At 40.1% G+C, this 12202-nt stretch overlaps 1 long non-coding RNA gene across 2 annotated transcripts in view; it reads left to right on the top strand.

Moving 5' to 3' along the window:
* Positions 1–12202, top strand: part of LOC307180924 — a 934155-nt gene that overhangs the window by 601314 nt on the left and 320639 nt on the right. The window lies entirely within an intron of this gene.

Below are 12202 nucleotides of genomic sequence, written 5' to 3'. Positions count from 1 at the left end.
GAGATGGTTGACACATTAGGTTTTTCTGCAATGGTGAGAATGTGTCGATATTTTTTTTTCTCCTGAATTTCAAATTTTGGCCTCAAATAGGATGAAATAGGCTAAGGTTAGATTGTTTATTGAGTGAATTGGGGAAAATCTAATGATTGATCAATCAGTCAGTCATTAAAGGCATGACAAAATAGAACTATATTCTAAGACCTGACAAAACCTTATGATCCTATTGGGGAACAAAGCAAGCCTCACAGTCAAAATCCTGAGATAATTTTCCCAAGTTTGAGTGCTAGGGATGTGGTACAAAATGCATTGTTTACGTAGGCTCAAGAAAAGTAGAGATCAGTGTGGGCTGAGGCCACCAGGAAAATCAAGAAAAGATTCTCCAGACGATGGGGTGTCCTAGCTGGGCCTTGAGAGACTGTACTATGCTTTCATGTGTTAGAGGTTGAGTGGACACTTTTCATTTCCTTAAGAAATGCACTTTCAGTTAAATCTTTTAAATTACTAGAAGGAAAGGAGATGAACAGAGAAGAGGGGAAGACACATAATATTCTCTGAGAGAGAGGAGACCAGCTGGATAAAGTGGCTGGCCTGTCATTTTTTTTTTGTTTGAATGCAAATTACGGCAATAAACTATGTTAAAGTATACGCTCTTCTACCCATATTCTCTCTGTGCCCATTAGATTTAGAACTGTAGCTTCAAATAAGAGCAAACACACACACACACACACACACACACACACACACATACATACATGTAAACTTGCTATATGTCAGGAACTGTTCTAGCCATTTAGCAACTATTAATTTATAACTCTATAAGGCTTTACAGATGAGGAAATCAAGACACAGAGAGGTAAAGTAACTTGTTCAAGGTCATATAACTAGTACATAGCAGAACCAAGATCTGAACCCAGACAACTTGTTGCCAATTTTTAAACACTATTCATTGTGCCTTGGTTTACACTTGTTTATTTGCAGAACCTCAGTTGACTTCCAGGTGTATTTATATATGGTTAAACTTGTGTCCTTGATGCCTCTTTCTTTTGTTTCCTTTGACCTCTAGTTTATTTTTGGTATATATTATGTAAGTTCTGAGGAAATCCGCTGGGAGTGTTGATCCCAGGATCAGGGAAGAGGTTATGTATTTATGAAAATAGGACTTTTTCACTGTCTATGAAATTATGATAGGAATTATTGAATACTCAGCTGACTGCTTTGATTAGGCTCTTACGTACCAATGAGTCGAGGAGTATAGTAATCTACCAGCTGAATATATGCCAACAAGGTATAATTTATACACTCTGATCTGGACAGGGCAGGATTTTATAGCAGACTGTCCAAGGTAGATCTCCTACAGTGAGCACACATTCTGCAGAGGTACAAATACTTTTCTACCAGCCTCTATCTTCCCTTTTGTTTGCTCATGGGGTCTTTCCAGCAAGGTTTATATTCATGAGTAATAAAAGTTTCTTACTTTTTGCCCTCCAAAATTCAAACCAGTTGTACTTGATAGATAAGACTTGATAGTACTGAATCATAAAGCTATGCCTGATAGGTCTTTAAGATGGGTCACCTTCGACTCCTTCAGTTTTCGAGAACCTATACTCCAAGCATAAACATTTCTGCCAAGTTGCTTCTCAAATAGTTTTCTGAATTCACATGTGGAATGAAGAGCCAAGCACGCTGACTGGACGCAATTTTACCCTGCATACTGCGTGATGTCTTTGCTCTTTCCCCTTCGCCACTGGCTCACTGAGGGTGGGCTCAGACTAATGCCCACCCTCACCACTGACCCTGCTGAATACCATTGCGGTCCACGCTCCCCCCAACCTGAGAACAGATCTCAAGGTGGATTGGAAGTGGAAAGTAGTTTCACCTTCACTGAAATGCTGAGGTTCTACATCAAAATATTATGTGGTTTATTTTTGCTTTTGTTTGAGAAGGCAGAGGAAGGGAATTCCACTCTGCCTGTCACAGTGATTGACAGAAGTGAAGCATGAAAGAGAGCAACTGTGTTTATGTGCCAGGGAGGTGAAAACTAGACAAGACCTGCATCATATATTTTTAACAACTCAATAAATTTCTTTCACCCATTCCCCAAATCTTCACATTCCAGCCAGAAAAGAATGACATCAAGTTTCAGCTAGAAATGAACTTTTCTTTGTGAATGTTGGAAAGGTATGACTATAAAACATATTTTTTTAATGAAATTACAGTACCCTCCAGAATCTCACTCAAACCTAGTCCTCGGGGAAATGCTATTCTTATAGGAAAGAAAACCAAAGCAAGGTCTTTGTGCTACTTCAGCAACTAAATTCTTCTGGATGGGTCTGAAACAGTCTATTTTTATGTGGAGTTCTGTATTGTTCTCACACTGCATTAGAAAGAAGTCTGACTTACTTTACTGTCCTAAACCCTGGACATTCAAAGTGGGATCAGGAAAAAACTAGTTATGGTAAACATATTTTGTGGAGGAGGTTTGACAAGTTTGGAGCCAATCAATGGGAGAACTGTGTCAGGATATACACGTGATGGCCTATGTCTCTTTTCTGGGAAATCCTGAAGAAAGGCAGGATTTGTCTTAGAAAGTTAAAATCCTTTTTTCCTTTCTTTTTTTTCCCTCTTGCGTCTCCCTCACTCCCACCCTCCCTATCCCACCCCTCCAGGTTGTCACAAAGCACCGAGCTGATCTCCCTGTGCTATGCGGCTGCTTCCCACTAGCTATCTACCTTATATTTGGTAGTGTATACATGTCCATGCCTCTCTCTCGCTTTGGCACAGCTTACCCTTCCCCCTCCCCATATACTCAAGTCCATTCTCTAGTAGGTCTGTGTCTTTATTCCTGTCTTACCCCTAGGTTCTTCATGACATTTTTTTCCCTTAAATTCCATATATATGTGTTAGCATACGGTATTTGTCTTTCTCTTTCCTTCTGACTTACTTCACTGTATGACACACTCTAGGTCCATCCACCTCATTACAAATAGCTCAGTTCATTTCTTTTTATGGATGAGTAATATTCCATTGTATATATGTGCCACATCTTCTTTATCCATTCATCCGATGATGGACACTTAGGTTGTTTCCATCTCTGGGCTATCGTAAATAGAGCTGCAATGAACATTTTGCACATGACTCTTTTTGAATTATGGTTTTCTCAGCGTATATGCCCAGTAGTGGGATTGCTGGGTCATATGGTAGTTCTATTTGTAGTTTTTTAAGGAACCGCCATACTGTTCTCCATAGTGGCTGTACCAATTCACATTCCCACCAGCAGTGCAAGAGTGTTCCCTTTTCTCCACACCCTCTCCAGCATTTATTGTTTCTAGATTTTTTGATGATGGCCATTCTGACTGGTGTGAGATGATATCTCATTGTAGTTTTGATTTGCACTTCTCTAATGATTAGTGATGTTGAGCATTCTTTCATGTGTTTGTTGACAGTCTGTATATCTTCTTTGGAGAAGTGTCTATTTAGGTCTTCTGCCCATTTTTGGATTGGGTTGTTTGTTTTTTTGTTATTGAGCTGCATGAGCTGCTTGTAAATTTTGGAGATTAAACCTTTGTCAGTTGCTTCATTTGGAAATATTTTCTCCCATTCTGAGGGTTGTCTTTTGGTCTTGTTTATGGTTCCCATTGCTGTGCAAAAGCTTTGAAGTTTCATTAGGTCCCATTTGTTTATTTTTGTTTTTAATTTCCATTTCTCTAGGAGGTGGGTCAAAAAGGATCTTGCTGTGATTTATGTCATAGAGTGTTCTGCCTATGTTTTCCTCTAAGAGTTTGATAGTTTCTGGCCTTACACTTAGGTCTTTAATCCATTTTGAGCTTATTTTTGTGTATGGTGTTAGAGAGTGATCTAATCTCATACTTTTACATGTACCTGTCCAGTTTTCCCAGCACCACTTATTGAAGAGGCTGTCCTTTCTCCACTGTGCATTCCTGCCTCCTTTATCAAAGATAAGGTGACCATATGTGCGTGGGTTTATCTCTGGGCTTTCTATCCTGTTCCTTTGATCTATCTTTCAGTTTTTGTGCCAGTACCATACTGTCTTGATTACTATAGCTTTGTAGTATAGTCTGAAGTCAGGCAGCCTGATTCCTCCAGCTCCGTTTTTCATTCTCAAGATTGCTTTGGCTATTCGGGGTCTTTTGTGTTTCCATAGAAATTGTGAAATTTTTTTTCTAGTTCTGTGAAAGCTGCCAGTGGTAGTTTGATGGGGATTGCATTGAATCAGTAGATTGCTTTGGGTAGTAGAGTCATTTTCACACTGTTGATTCTTCCAATCCAAACACATGGTATATCTCTCCATCTATTTGTATCGTCTTTAATTTCTTTCATCAGTGTCTTATAATTTTCTGCATACAGGTCTTTTGTCTCCTTAGGTAGGTTTATTCCTAGATATTTTTTGTTGTTGTTGCAGTGATAAATGGGAGTGTTTTCTTGATTTCACTTTCAGATTTTTCATCATTAGTGTATAGGAATGCCAGAGATTTCTGTGCATTAATTTTGTATCCTGCTACTTTACCAAATTCATTGATTAGCTCTAGCAGTTTTCTGGTAGCATCTTTAGGATTCTCTATGTACAGTATCATGTCATCTGCAAACAGTGACAGCTTTACTTCTTCTTTTCCAATTTGGATTCGTTTTATTTCCTTTTCTTCTCTGATTGCTGTGGCTAAAACTTCCAAAACTATGTTGAATAAGAGTGGTGAGAGTGGGCAACCTCGTCTTGTTCGTGATCTTAGTGGAAATGCTTTCAGTTTTTCACCATTGAGGACGATGTTGGCTGTGGGTTTGTCATATATGGCCTTTATTATGTTGAGGAAAGTTCCCTCTATGCCTACTTTCTGTAGGGTTTTTATCATAAATGGGTGTTGAATTTTGTCAGAAGCTTTCTCTGCATCTATTGAGATGATTGTATGGTTTTTCTCCTTCAGTTTGTTAATATGGTGTATCACATTGATTGATTTGCATATATTGAAGAATCCTTGCATTCCTGGAATAAGCCCCACTTGATCATGGTGTATGATCTGTTTAATGTGCTTCTGGACTCTGTTTGCTAGTATTTTGTTGAGGATTTTTGCATCTATGTTCATCAGTGATATTGGCCTGTAGTTTTCTTTCTTTGTGACATCCTTGTCTGGTTTTGGTATCAGGGTGATGGTGGCCTTGTAGAATGAGTTTGTGAGTGTTCCTCCCTCTGCTATATTTTGGAAGAGTTTGAGAAGGATAGGTGTTAGCTCTTCTCTAAATGTTTGATCGAATTCACCTGTGAAGCCATCTGGTCCTGTGCTTTGGTTTGTTGGAAGATTTTTAATCACAGTTTCAATTTCAGTGCTTGTGATTGGTCTGTTCACATTTTCCATATCTTCCTGGTTCAGTCTCGGAAGGTTGTGCCTTTCTAAGAATTTGTCCATTTCTTCCAGGTTGTCCATTTTATTGGCATAGAGTTGCTTGTAGTAATCTCTCATGATCTTTTGTATTTCTGCAGTGTCAGTTGTTACTTCTCCTTTTCATTTCTAATTCTGTTGATTTGAGTCTTCTCCCTTTTTTTCTTGATGAGTCTGGCTAATGGTTTATCAATTTTGTTTATCTTCTCAAAGAAACAGGTTTTAGTTTTATTGATCTTTGCTATCATTTCCTTCATTTCTTTTTCATTTATTTCTGATCTGATTTTTATGATTTCTTTCCTCCTGCTAACCTCGGGTTTTTTTTTCTTCTTTCTCTAATTGCTTTAGGTGCAAGGCTAGGTTGTTTATTCGAGATGTTTCCTGTTTCTTAAGGTAGGATTGTATTGCTATAAACTTCCCTCTTAGAACTGCTTTTGCTGCATCCCATAGATTTTGGGTTGTCGTGTCTCCATTGGCATTTTTTTTTTTTTTTTTTTTTTTTTTTTTTTTTGCTGAGGTACGCGGGCCTCTCACTGTTGTGGCCTCTCCCGTTGCGGAGCACAGGCTCCGGACGCACAGGCTCAGTGGCCATGGCCACGGGGCCCAGCTGCTCCGCGGCATGTGGGATCTTCCCGGACCGGGGCACGAACCCGTGTCCCCTGCATCGGCAGGCGGACTCTCAACCACTGCACCACCAGGGAAGTAAAATAAAATAAAGTTATTAAAATAAAAAATAATTATTAAGAAAAAATTAAAAACAAAACAAAACAAAACGGACAGATAGAACCCTAGGACAAATGGTGGAAGCAAAGCTATACAGACAAAATCTCACACAGAACCATACACATACACACTCACAAAAAGAGGAAAAGGGGAAAAATCATAAATCTTGCTCTCAAAGTCCACCTCCTTAATTTGGGATGATTCGTTGTGTATTCACGTATTCCATAGATGCAGGGTACATTAAGTTGATTGTGGAGCTTTAATCCGCTGCTCCTGAGGCTGCTGGGAGAGATTTCACTTTCTCTTCTTTGTTGGCACAGCTCCAGGGGCTCGGCTTTGGATTTCGCCCCGCCTCTGCATGTAGGTCGCTGGAGGGCATCTGTTCTTTGCTTAGACAGGACGGGGTTAAAGGAACCGCTGATTGGGGGGCTCTGGCTCACTCAGCCCGGGGGGGAAGGGAGGGGCACGGAGTGCGGGGCGGGCCTGCGGCCGCAGAGGCCAGCGTGACGTCGCACCAGCCTGAGGAGCGCTGTGCGTTCTCCCGGGGAAGTTGTCCCTGGATCCCGGGACCCTGGCAGTGGCGGGCTGCACAGGCTCCCGGGAGGGCAGGTGTGGATAGTGACCTGTGCTCGCACACAGGCTTCTTCGTGGTGGCAGCAGCAGCCTTAGCGTCTCATGCCTGTCTCTGGGGTCCACACTGATACCTGCGGCTCGTACCCGTCTCTGGAGCTCCTTTAAGCAGCGCTCTTAATCCCCTCTCCCTGTGCACCAGGAAACAAAGAGGGAAGAAAAAGTCTCTTGCCTCTTCGGCAGGTCCAGACTTTTCCCCGGACTCCCTCCCGCCTAGCCGTGGCGCACTAACCCCCTGCAGGCTGTGTTCACGCTGCCAACCCCAGTCCTGTCCCAGCGCTCTGACCGAAGCCTGAGCCTCACCTCCAGGCCCTGCCCGCCCTGGCGGGTGAGCAGAGAAGCCTCTCGGACTGGTGAGTGCCGGTCGGCATCGATCCTCTGTGCGGGAATCTCTCCGCTTTGCCCTCTGCACCCCTGTTGCTGTGCTCTCCTCCGCGGCTCCGAAGCTCCCCGCCTCCGCCATCCGCAGTCTCCGCCCGCGAAGGGGCTTCCTAGTGTGTGGAAACCTTTCCTCCTTCACAGCTCCCTCCCACTGGTGCGGGTCCCGTCCCTTTCGTTTTGTCTCTGTTTACTTTTGCCCTACCCAGGTACGTGGGGGTTTTCTTGCCTTTTGGGAGGTCTGAGGTCTTCTGCCAGTGTTCAGTCGGTGTTCTGTAGGAGTTGTTCCACGTGTAGAGGTATTTCTGGTGTATCAGTGGGGCGGAAGGTGATTTCCGCGTCTTACTCTTCTGCCATCTTCCCGGAAGCCCTTTTTTCCTTTTAATCATGTATTCTTCTGCCTTAAGAGATATTATGCTACCCCTTGTTGAGGTTTATATAATAAGGTTGAAGGAGCACAGACTCTGAAGCAAAACAGACAGATTAGAAACATGACCATGAAAATTTGTAGCTTTGAGTGAAGTCTTGGAAAAACAATTAACAGTTCTGACTGTTTCCTCCTCTGCAAATAGTAAATAATATTGTTCATCCTGTGGGATTGTTCAGAAAAAAATGAGTTATAAATATATAAATGAGATATAAATGTATATCAATATAATAAATGCTGAAATCCCTGCTACCTACATTTCTTCTGGTGATGGTTTTATTTATCTTCAAATGTGAATGATGGGTCTTAAAATATAAGAAATGTGTTGTCAATCTTTTCCTCCTTGTTGTCTCCTGTTCCTTAATTTTCACTGGGGTAAATTTATTTAGGAAGGTGTTCCTACACATACTGAATGAATTTGATTGAAAGAATAGTCGCAAGGACTCTTTTCCCAAGCAGGTTGACTAATTATTAGTTATAAAATTAATAGCTCTCAAGAGGAGGATGGGGCCCCATGATTATAGCGTAGGACTGTACTGCATACTAGATTATAGTCATAAGCACCTACATGATGCAGTTTAAAAACAATTTGCAAAAGGCCCAACTGACCCTAATGGTCTTCACCATAATAGCCCCTGCCACCTGACCCTTTCACCTACCATACACCTGTTAAGGTGATGAAAAACACAAGAGAGTGGAAGCTTCCCCAACTTCCCAAAGAGGTGAAGAATATGTTTATACCTGTCATGAACATATTACATGGTACCAAGTATGTAAATTGTGACACATATGTTATAGTGTTCTTTCTTCCATAGTAGTGTAGAAATTGCACAACATCCATGAATTTGAAAAAATAAAAAGGAATAACTGAGCAATTTTGGATATCTGTGCTGACAATGCAATTTACAGAAGATGTACCCAGCTGATGTTCTTAACTCCATCTCAGCCCTCTCATATTTATTTTCATTTAGTTTTTTCATATATTTATTCAACATATTTTACTTGACACCTTTAAAAATTATATGAGACACTTTTAATTGTTGAGGATAGGACAGAGAACATGGTGAATGAAGACTCTATTCTCATGGACCTTACATTGTCGTGGGGGGAATCATACAGTAAAAAGTTAAACAAATAAGATTATTACAGATTGTGAAAAGAACTTTGATGAAAGTAAACAGGCTGGTGTGACAGATTGGAAGGTCCCCGTTTATACTGGATGGTCAAAGCCTCTCTGATAAGGTGATGTGTGGTAAGAATAAGCCAGCCCTGCTGGAAAGTGGGACTTAGAGCAAACAGCAAGACACTCTGATATGGGAAAGAAATAGGCATACTTAAGGAATCAAAGAAATCAGTGTGGCTGTATTATGCTAAATAAGAAGGTAAGAAGGAAGATAATGTCATGTACAGCCATGTAGGCCAAGGGAAGCAGTCTGCATTTTATTGTAATGTGAATGAAAATTACTGGAGAATTCTAAGTCAGAGAATGATGTCAAATTTACATTGTTGTTTGTTTGTTTTTTTCAAATATTTATTTTATTTTTAAAATTTTTATTGGAGTATAGTTGATTTACAATGTTTTTTCAGTTTCTGCTGTACAGCAAAGTGATTCAGTTATACATAAAAATATATCTATTGGGCTTCCCTGGTGGTGCAGTGATTGAGAGTCCGCCTGCCGATGCAGGGGACACAGGTTCGTGCCCTGGTCCGGGAAGATCCCACATGCCACGGAGTGGCTGGGCCCGTGAGCCATGGCTACTGAGCCTGTGCGTCTGGAGCCTGTGCTCCACAATGGGAGAGGCCACAACAGTGAGAGGCCTGCGTACCACAAAAAAAAAAAAAAAAAATATATATATATATATATATATATATATATATATATATATATATATATATATAGTTTTTCAGATTCTTTTCCCATTTAGGTTATTACAGAGTATTGAGTTGAGTTCCCTGTGCTATACAGTAGGTCCTTGTTGTTTATTTTATATGTAGTAATGTGTATATGTTAATCCCAAACTCCTAATTTATCCCTCCCTCCTTCTCCTCTTGGTAACCATAAATTTGTTTCCTATGTCTCTGAATCTATTTCTGTTTTGTAAATGAGTCCATTTGTATCATTTCTTAGATTTCACATATGAGTGATATCATATGATAGTTGTCTTTCTCTGTCTGACTTACTTCACTTAGCATGATCATCTCTAGGTCCACCCATGTTGCTGCAAATGGCATTATTCCATTCTTTTTTATGTCTGAATAATATTCCATTGTATGTATATTCCACATCTTCTTTATCCATTCATGTCAGTGTACATTTAGGTTGCTTCCATGTCCTGGCTATTGTAAACAGTGCTGCAATAGACATTGGAGTACGTGTATCTTTTCAAAGTATGTTTTTCTTCGGATATATGCCCGGGAGTGGGATTGCTGGATCATATGTTAGCTCTATTTTTAGTTTTTCAAGGAGCCTACATCCTGTTCTCCACAGTGGCTGCACCAGTTTACATTTCCCCTAACAGTGTAGGAGGGTTCCCTTTTCTCCACACCCTCTCCAGTATTTATTATTTGTAGACTTTTTGATGATGGCCATTCTGACTGGTGTGAGGTGATATCTCATTGTAGTTTTGATTTACATTTCTCTGGTGATTAGCGATGTTGAGCATCTTTTTTGTGCCTCTTGGCATTCTGTATGTCTTCTTCAGAAAAAAATGTCTATTTGATTTGGTCTCAGGAACAAAATTGAATACCAAGTACTCCAAGAGAGTGTGAAGTCAAGACGAAACGACCAGCAAATGAACTTGAGTACACTTGAACTTATCCAGGGTCACAGAACTTATAAGTAGGCAGCTGGCATTTTGAGTCCAGACAGCTTTGCTTCAGAAACTTGCTTGCACACTTAGCCACTCTGCTACACTACTTCTCTTTGTTAATGGCTGCATAGCATTTCTCTGTTGGTAATGTTCCATAATTTATTTGACAAGTTGAATATTATTTGTTACGTATTTCCAGTCTGTACTATTATACCAAACTCCACAATACACATCTTTACAGAAACGTCTTTGTTCATGTCTTTTATTATTTCATTAGCATATGTGTTCCATAGCTTTACTTGATCAAAACCAGCTTCAGCTCTTGACTATTGTAGAGCTATTATTAATATAGAGATGTTTTAAGACTACTTCTTTGGTAGATAATGATAATAGCTATGATTTACTGAGCCCTTACAATGTAGCAAGAATTGTGCTGAGTGCTTTGAATTAATTATCTCAGTTCATCTTCACGATGATATTATGAAATATATACTATCATTAGCCAACATTTTAGATAAGGAAATTAAGGTTCAGGGATATTAGGTAATTTGTCCAAGGTGACATAGTAAATAAAGGTTCCACCCAAGTTCAGTCTGACTCCAGAGCTTGTTTTGTGACTACTAGTCTCTTCTGTATGGAATAGGCATGCACAGCAGATGAAGGGGGAATAAATGTTAGAAGACTATTATAGTAATTTAGGAGTAGATTAGAACAATGTTCTCAAAGTGTGGTCCCCAGACTGCAGCATCAACACCATCTGGAATTTCTTTAACATGCATATTATTGGGCCTCATCCCAGACCTACGGAATCAGAAACTCTGGACATGGGGCCTAGTTATATGTGTTTCAACCATCCCTCCAGGGGATTCTGATGCCTGCTAAAATTTTTAGAACCACTGGACTAAAGTGATAGCAATGGAAGATGAGAGGCAAGGGGAAAAATAATATGACTTGGAGAGGATAATAGAGAATTTTAGAGTTGAATATATTCCCCATGTTTGAAGCATTGCTTAGAGAAAGAATAGTGGTGACATAGAAAAAAGGAGAGAAAGAATCATCTTTATGTTTTTTCTATCAATTTGAAGTTAGATAACTTTTGACAGGCACATTCTGGATACACAAAAATAACTTAACAGTGAGTGCTCAGTTATTTTAATTACTGCCTCCCCTCTATCCTAATAGTTAAAGCAAAGCATCAAGATATTTGCTTTCTGCATTGAGGTAAGCGGGAGGGGGTGGTGGCAGTGGGATGTGTGTAGTCCAATTAAACATTAAAGAAAAAAAGATTCAAGGCTCCTGTGAAAACAAAAGGATTGTAGAAGTTAATTTTAAACACATGCACATGTGGCTGGTATGATAGCATGAGTCAAGGAGATGAGTATATTAATAAAAGCAGTATTATAGCAAATGGAGGTAATAAAACACTGCAGCATTAACTGGGCTACATCAGAAGGCCTACTTCTCTTAGATGCTTGCTTTTCAACCTTACTGGAAATTAAAAACTAAGCCCCTTGTGAGGAAAACCTATTCCACCTGAAACAGTATCAAAAGCCTTCATCTCAGTCAAATTAATTGCACTAGTATTTGCAACGGTTGAAGAAAACACCAGGAGTTAATGATAAACAAATCCATCTCATGAGCAAAGTTTCTGAGGAATTGCCTCTGATCACCTAAACTAAGAAGACCAAGATATTTGGATAATAGTTGGCAGTTTTCAAAGCATTTCAGTATATACCATATTAACTGAAACTCCTAAACTGGTGAGTGAGGCAAGGAGGGTGTCATTGTTCCCATTTTATGGTGGAGGGATGGAGACTCACAGAGGGATGCAGACTCCCCATGAC

The sequence above is a fragment of the Stenella coeruleoalba genome, assembly GCF_951394435.1.
Source record: "Stenella coeruleoalba genome assembly, chromosome: X".
NCBI lineage: Eukaryota > Metazoa > Chordata > Mammalia > Artiodactyla > Delphinidae > Stenella > Stenella coeruleoalba.
Note: the sequence above shows the minus strand (reverse complement) of the source record. Positions and strands in the feature narration are given on the sequence as shown.